Genomic DNA, 8,706 nt, shown 5'->3' with positions numbered 1-8,706 from the left:
GAATCCAGAGCGTACTGTCAATGACTTGACCTCTGTTCGTTGACCTCAACTCTTTTGTTGTGGTTATTTTCTCCAGTTTCTAAGAAAAGCAGTGAACATGTGTTTGGTACAGTAATTCTATAATTCCGGTTACGGAGCACTTTGACATGTCCACAGGCTTCTTGTCGAGGGCTAGGCGAACCATTGACAATGAACAAGAGTGAGAAATGTCGTCGGTGAAGAAAGGGTGGGGCACTAAAAAGTATCGGTATCGGTAACGATACGGAGATCGCGTTACCATAAATTTGTAACGGAAATACTCTTCCGATACCAATTTTAAAAAGTATCGCGATACGCACTCCGATACCGAAAAAGTATCGATTACAGTAACGGCGTTACTTGTAACGGCGATATGTACAACACTGCTCAAAGCTGAAACGCGAGTCCTCTTCCCGAGGTATCGAACGCATCCACTTCTCTCGCTCGATGGCATCGGTCGGCAACGCGAAAAACGATACCTTTTCACCAGAATTATCATATCCCGAGCGACACGACGGGACACAACACGTCTGCGGCATGCAGAGATTAGCCGAAATCTATTCACAGTCCAAGGATGCACGTGGATTTCAGGAAGAAGCGTCTACACCGGTCAAAACGTAGGCAGAAGAAGAGGCGTTTACCAGCATCAGCTGGCGTTTTCTCCCCAAGTAGTGACGAGCGCGCGTGCGCCCAGCGGCGGTTCTCCCTAGGCAAACCTGACCTATTGTTCTCCGGCGGAGTTTCGTGGCCAGAGTGAGTATCAAAGGACCGTGCTTCTACTGATGATCAAATTGGAATGGTGCAAGTGGTGTGGTGTTCTGTAGAAAGAGGTAACATTTGCTCGAGTTTGATATCGAGGAACACACAAGGCGAAGCCGACAACACAATATATCCATCAAGTCTTGTGTTGTCCACTTTGCCTTCTGCGTTCTTCAAACTCAAGGAAATATAACCTCCCTCTTCGTTCTCATGTCAGACTACATTCGCCCAAAAACTCGTGCTAGGTACACAATGCACCACACCGTGCAAGTTGCTTACAAAGCAACGAAACGAAGAAGAAAATTTAACACGCGCCACCAATGTATACTCGTTACCGTTTCCGCAACATGGTATCGCGATACCGGCACTCGTTACTTGAGTAAAAGTATCGAAATACCGATAGCGATACTGCTTTTTGAAAGTAACGGAGTACCGATACTGTTACTAAAAAAGTTATACGCGATTCTTTACCCGATACTTTTGTTGGAAATACGAAATTGATGCAACATAGAAATCTCGCTTACGTGAACACCCCATTTGTATAATAGCAACTTGGGAAAGACAGGCGTGCATTAAAAAGACAACATATTTATTATATAGCTCGTACACTTTGTGACTACACTACACTACACTACGCTTTGTGACACGTACACTTTTGAGACTTCGTGTTGTGTCTGTTCCTTCGTGTTCCCTAGTCTCGGGGTTTTTACATTATGCATCATCTTCACCAGCTCGCTTGCTTCCTAGCCATTTTTTCATTGTCGTACACTTTGCTTGACTTTTATCAACAGCTGGTGCTTAAAGTCTTCTTCTGCCATTCTAGCAGGCCATGGTCTCTCCGGCAGTTGACAGAGGCCAATATGACAACCTTTCCGGAAAAAAATGGTTCCTGGTAGCGTGGGCGGAAATAATGGTCCAGCGGGGTTCCGTGCGCACAGGACCGTCGTTGTGGACAGCTGATGAAACGGATCATAGCGGATCAAGTGCTATCATTCGCCCTCCGGATTTGTTTAAAATTGAGACATTCTTTTTTAAAATGAACATTGATGTTAATGAACAATAAAAGCTGCATGCCATTCAATGAGGAACGTAAAAGCGGTTACATTCACTGTACGGCTTGTATTGTGCGGATTGCATTTGTTCGTTCGTTCCCTCTGTTTATGTCTATTTTTATTTATTTATTCTTTTGCGGAGTACAGACAACGCGACAAGATTAGGAAGCGATTCTCCAAGGTCCTACTATAGCTTCTGTTTATTTCTGGCAGAAAAATGGCACCGTCGTCCTTTTACAATTACCTTTCCGAGTAATCGATTACTCAGTAATTGATTACTTTTCCGGCAGACATTAACTTATCCTTCAGGTGTTCGGCCCCAGGTCAATCCCCTCGTGCTGTCAGCCAGTCTTTGTTGGGCCGTTGTACTATAGCAAGCGGAGATCAGTGTAATAAAGTTCTGGAATTTCAGGGTCTCTCTCCCTAATCTCTTCCTACACCTGTGTGGTGGTACCTAGAGTCACTAAATAAGTGACTCTAGCGGAGCTTATTTAGTGACCCTAGTGGTACCTAAAGCTTTGGAAGTTTAGTGAGTCATGGGGAGTTCCATGCAATGTTCTTCCACAATCGGGCGAACGTCTTCCCGTGCGATGAATACAGTAGACGTACAGATCTACTTGTCCTAGGCGTTTTTTTTGTGTTTTTTTATTTGTTGTTTCAGCTGTACTGCTGTTGGGCCTTTTTTTATTTTATTTTCTGGGGCACACAAAGATGGGTACAATTTGCGTGAATGCAGAGTAACGACTGGAGTAACGCATTACTTTTCTACTCATTACTCAATTACATTTGGAGTCGAGTAATTGGTAACGGTAATCAATTCCCTTTTCCGTACAAGTAACGGTAACGGTAATCAATTACTTTTTTTGAGTAACGGGCACAAGTCTAGGTGAAATGCAATACTAATACCCATACCACACGGGCAGAAAAAATCACATTAGCCTGTAATGTCAGTCGGTCCCGAATGTCATTTCTTGCTACAGTCGTGCTGCACGTCAGATTGAAATGACATTAAATGTGATTATGTCGATGCGGGTTTCTCACTATTCCGCTTAAGAGATGCAATACTTGAAGAGCGTAAACGTGTTGAAACAGATCGAAAATACTCATAATGTTCCGCAAGATGAGAAAATTTGCTTTATTTAATAATCGATTGTCTGTATTATGACGCAACACTGTTGTGATCTTGCGTGTCAGGTGGCAGTGTACGCCAAAAGCAAACATGCAAAACAAAAAAGCAATCCTTAACAACGTCATGCATTTTGTCAAAAATAATGCTCACTTTCGTGTAATTTATGAAATAGTCGCGCAGTACACTGTGGCTTTATGGAAGTTTTAAATTGCTCTTGTGCTCAGACAATGGGAGCGAGGGTACGTATTTATTTCATGGGCGAATGAGTTGTGGCTATCTCATTACGCTGAAACTGTCATTCTGACTAATGCCATTAAATATATCCGTATTGCACGGCACGAATGACAGTTAGACTTAACTCACTTAATCCCATTTTTCGTGTCCGTGTGGCAGGGGTATGAGGGGCCTCACAGTGAGGATGGAAGTCCTACGGTGTCCAAAAAAGTTAGAAGTGCTTTTAGGGCGCAGCGTTGGAGGGCGGGATTTGGCCATGGACCAAGCAATTTTGACATAGCGAGAGCCCAGCTGATTTAGAGACACTGAAACTGTGGACCGGAAAGGTTTGTTGTGCGGGTAATGAAGTGCTCTTGATCTTCCAAGTCACCGCAGTGATGGCATCTAGGAAAGTCAACTTGTCGCTAGCGGTAACGCACTACTAGCGCACTCTGTATTCCACGGTATGTCATGATGGCCCCCGGGAGGGCATGGGACTGGTAGTGCTATCTAGCGGGAAGGTCGCTCGCCACAAACAATACTTTCCAAAAGCTCGAAAGAAGCAGTAAAATGCCTCTAATTTTATGCGTGTATTGCTTCGGAGTCAATATGGGAGGGGGGGGGGGCATGGAGCAAAAAAGTTGAGAACCACTGCTCTATACACTGTTAGAAGAAAAGGTATATAAAAGGTATAAAAAAGGTATAAATCAGTTCTAAAGTACGACATTTATGCCTCATTACAACTGTCTATACCCTGTTTAAACCACGTGTATAGATCATGCAAGGTATAGATCACTGAGGCTATACCTTCCATGGCAGCTGAGGGTATAATAAAGTACTTCTCCATTACGTTTATACCTTCAGCATTTTGCATGCCGCATTCTGCCGCAGCATGTGGGATCACATTAATTTGCGACGGCGATTATATCATCTCAGTTAAAGGGGCCGTAAACAGGTCACCAAACATTTCTGAAAAAATGATACCCCATGAAAGAACGCAGATCATAATACCCAAATATACATTTCGTTCGGCTCGTGCCAGCTCATTGATCCATATAACTGCTTTCAAAGATGAGTAACCAGCGAGCCTCTCTCCACCACGCATACGTCACATGGCTACGTAGCGTTTTGCCGTCCAATCGGGGGGCCGAGCTGCGCACATGACGTTTCAAATTACCAGCCAATAAACATACTTCGTTATAAGCTGTGAGTCGGAGCGCTCAGTTTGTTTGTGTGAAACAACGTTTTGCGCTCTGTGGTTCCGAAATTCAACGTCATGACATCTTCAACATCTCCGGCTGGCGCAAACGCCAACAGTTGGGCTGCTATCACATGACGCGATTAGAACCCGGGTTTCTCCCAGTCACGACATAACATGGCCAGCACGCTATCCACTGTACCACGCGAGCTGGTGACGCGATGCCGCGTGGCTCCATCCAAAGTACGGCAGCCCACTCGTCGGAACCATTCGAAGACGACGAAGATGTTCCATCGCGCACCTACCTAAGACTCTGGAACTGTAGTCCCGGATATTCATTCGCACTCGTGGTGTGCTACTGCCCAGAAAACGTAGTGCGCGTATGATACCTGAATTAAACGCATTTCTTTTTCAGTTTGAAGCTGTAACTGTTTAGATTTTAAATAGAAGAAGATTCACGTTCATCTAGTCCAATTCCGCATTTGAAATAAAATCATACGTAGAACACTCGATCGTAATTGGTGAGGAAAGCGCTATACGTCAAAATGCCGTAAAGCCCTATCACCACCACCACCACCACCACCGTAAAGTTAGAGCGCGGGGCGGAGCTAAAATGCGAAAGAGTGCAGTGAATATTTCATCCGTATGCTAGCGCCTTTTGTTTTTGAGCGTTAGTAATTGCAAGGAGTTTTCACTGCATAAGTTTCAATAATATAACGCAAAGAAATGTGCACCTTTTGTACCTGTTTACGGCCCCTTTAAACAATAGGCTAATTTAAAATCATAGCCAGTAATACAGTAGCATTCTAATTAGGTTGGGCAGTGACATCTGAAACCTATTATTTGTTCCCAAAATAAATAAATCTACACGCCCTCACTTCTTAAGTTGCTTCCCGGGCGAAGGATGGTCTCCACCTTGCGTAGCCGCGGTGTGTTAATTGTGTACAGGGTGGTCCACCAACCATGATAGAAATTCACAGTAAAAAACGTAGGCCCCGGAGAGACATGGTGTCAAGGAATTTTTTCTGCCAATAACTTTTGCCACATATTGGTAACATTTTTATTTCATTTCAATTGACGGAAAGTTAATTTCTTGAATTGAACTCCGAAATTTCCCAAGGCAACCTAACGTTTTCTTTGCGGAAATGGGTTCCCCGTGGTCATTTTACCCAGTATAGCATATAATCCCACTGGTAATGCAATGGCAATTGCCGAAATAAATTCGCCGAAAATCCGTGGAAATGAGCCCTTGGCTCCGCCTCTTTTTTGACGGCTCGAAGTTCTAGCGCAAAGCTGCGAAGAAGGGAGGTTACATTGACACGCCACACCAGGGGCAAAAGGGTTACAAGCCATCGGGTGACCTCATTTTTGATAAGATAGCTCTGTTTCCCGCACTCACCGCGCGTGTTTGTTCCGTGGGTACGGCTCGTAACCCTTTTCCCCCTTCTAACGAACCATAACGAACGACAGCATCGAGCCCCGGGCAAAGGGGACAGGATTGTCCCCTTCTTAGTCACGAAATGCTTGAAGGAGCAAGGAAGTGGCATGTATCGAAACTATGTTTTCATACATCAAGCAGTGTATCAGGACCCACTAGGCACAATGTTTTCGCTGTGCTGTTGTATCGTCACTGTGCAATAAAATTCACAAGTTCACGTCAGGTGAGAGTGTAGTCTGATGTACCTGCTCAGCTACATCGGAACGGCCTTATCCCCTAGCGGGATGTCAAGAGACCTGCGAGCTCTCATTGGCTACCGAATTCGTCTGCTTCTGTGCTTCGGCCGCGCCGACGACATCACGAGTCACCTGATTTGCCCTCCCACCGGGCTTGCGAACGTTCCAAAGTGAAGTTGACTAGTTCACTTACACTCTTTGAAGGACTGGAGGGTTCCCCAGAGGATGTGCAAATCAAATGCCTCTCTCTCGCGTGCGCTAAAAGGCAGCTGCGCTCGTCACACAGGAGCTCATCTTATTCGTTGCACAACAACCGTCAGCCAAAGACGAAGGTCATGTGTCAAATAGGCATCGATTCCTTCAATTCGCGGAAAATAACACCCGTGACATACAAGCTAGCCAGAACTCATTTGCCGTAGGGGGTCCTTTACTGCTTTGAAGGACACCTTGCTGAAAGGAGGTTGCGCCGGTGACACGACACCGCCGATCACCCTTTCGCTGAGTAGCGCCATCTGAAATGTGGCACAAGAGTACTGTACTCACGAACCTTCGTGAGGCCTTTTGTGGCTGCAATTGAACCCCTGTATGCAATAAGGGGATAAGTCGAAAAATCCCAAACCGAGAAAAGGGCCCTGATCTGATTCTCCGTCCCTTTGACACGCATTCATTTCCCGTTTCTTACCCTCCTGTAGCGGGTCAGTAAATTGCAATACGGTTCTACATTTTCTTTGACAGGTATGTGCTGGTATGTATAGATATCATTGCAGCAAAAATAGTAAAAAGGGGACAAGTCGACTTATCTTCTTCTTGCTTACACAGGTTCAATTTCGCAAGAAAGCTGTCGGTTCCTTGCGCTGGCGCGCTTGCCCAAATTTTTACTCTTCGTGAGAAAGGCCAGCAACTTTCATGTCTCTTCACTCGCAAACGCTTCCGTGTATGTATACTACTACTAGAGGTATAGTTGCATCATTCAACTCAAGTATTCTTTTCTACGTAGAAAACTGTTGGTTCCCTATGCTTGCGCGGTGCTGGGTGAGGACACCAATATTTATGCCTCTTAACCACTAAACGCTTCCGCTTATCAAAATGCTCTCCACGATTTAAATACTAGAAGCATAATTGCATCATTCTACCAATGTATTCGTTTCTCGGTAGAAAACTGTCGGCTCCTTGTGCTGGCGCGCTTGCCCAAATTTTTACTTGCTGTGGGCAAGGCCAGCAACTTTCATGCCTCTTAACCAGGGTTGGCTACCGGAAACGGAAACCGAAACGAGAAACGGTAATTACCGAAATTCAACAGGAAACGAAAATGGAAATGGAAACAAAATTGTTTTAGTTTCCATTACTAGAAACCGAAACGGAAACCAAATTCAAAAGTGGTAACGTTAACGGAAACCAAATTCGCAGGACGTTTCCCTCAATGTTCTCGCGTTAATATGAAAATTATATATTACCGCACTATTCTTCCAGTCAACATTCATTCATTCATTCATTCGTTTATTTTCGGGACTTTCTTTCGTGTTGAGCCCACTGCGCAGCAAGATGGACGCGAAAGTTTTGGATGACGTGTTATTTTTGCGCACGAGCGGAGACTTTTGAAACTTAAACGCATGTATTTCCGCAACCTAGAGAGGCATCTACTTGCGGTGTATCAGATTCGTGACGAACTTTGCATTAAAGTCTTTAGTGTTTGTGTTTGGTGTGGCTGTCCTTTTGCATCCATTATGTAACTAGAATATCTGACATGAAAAAGCCAAAACCACACAGTACGAGTTCCGGGTGAGAACAGAAACCAGTACCGAAATTACCTCGGAATCGGAAACGGGAACGACATTCTTAAAAGGAAACGGGAACAGAAACTGCTACTGAAAATCGTCCAGAAACGGAAACGGAAACGAAAAGCCGAGTTTTTCAGTTATCGGAACCGGAAACAATAATATCTTCGGTAACCAACCCTGCTCTTAACTCGTAAACACTTCCGCCTATCAAAATGCTCTTGGAGATATAAATACTAGAGGTATAGTTGCATCATTATACCAAAATATTCTTTTCCAGGTAAAAAACTGTCGGTTCCCTGCTCTCGCGCGTTTCACCTTATTTTCCTATTGATCGTTTGCATTTTACGTATAGGGACCGTGCGACACCTAAAGGGGGCGCGCTGCTCCGTCGCGACAGCGCCGCCAGTGGCGGTCCTGGACGTATCCGACGTGATACCACGCCGCCCGTTCTTTCTATGCATTTGAAGTGGAACCGTAGCTTGCGTGGCGACCGCCGTAATTAGAAGGGCTAATTTTCGAAGTGCAAATAATGTGGAACTTTCTGGGGCGCGAACGAAGTGAATGGAGACAAACTGCACAGAAGCAACCACCGTATTTATAATGCCTCTAACAGTACAGAAGGAGAACAGCCACTCGCGTCTGTCCGGTCAAAACACCTGTAAGTGATACGTCGAGAGGATGGTTATTTGACTCCTCAGAAAATCCTGGCTTGCTAGCGAAGGCTATATACATGTATTCCTCTGACTTCAGCCATTTGTAATATTATGTTTTTCACTGAGTCTTGTTCTTGTATTCCTTTCGTCGTCTTTGCACACACATAGCTTCGTCACTGAAATTTACATCATGCGTCCGTTTTATCCATACAAATAAACACGTGGGGTCACA

The sequence above is a fragment of the Ornithodoros turicata genome, chromosome 2, assembly GCF_037126465.1.
Source record: "Ornithodoros turicata isolate Travis chromosome 2, ASM3712646v1, whole genome shotgun sequence".
In the NCBI taxonomy this organism is placed as follows: domain Eukaryota; kingdom Metazoa; phylum Arthropoda; class Arachnida; order Ixodida; family Argasidae; genus Ornithodoros; species Ornithodoros turicata.
This window is presented reverse-complemented; position numbering follows the sequence as displayed.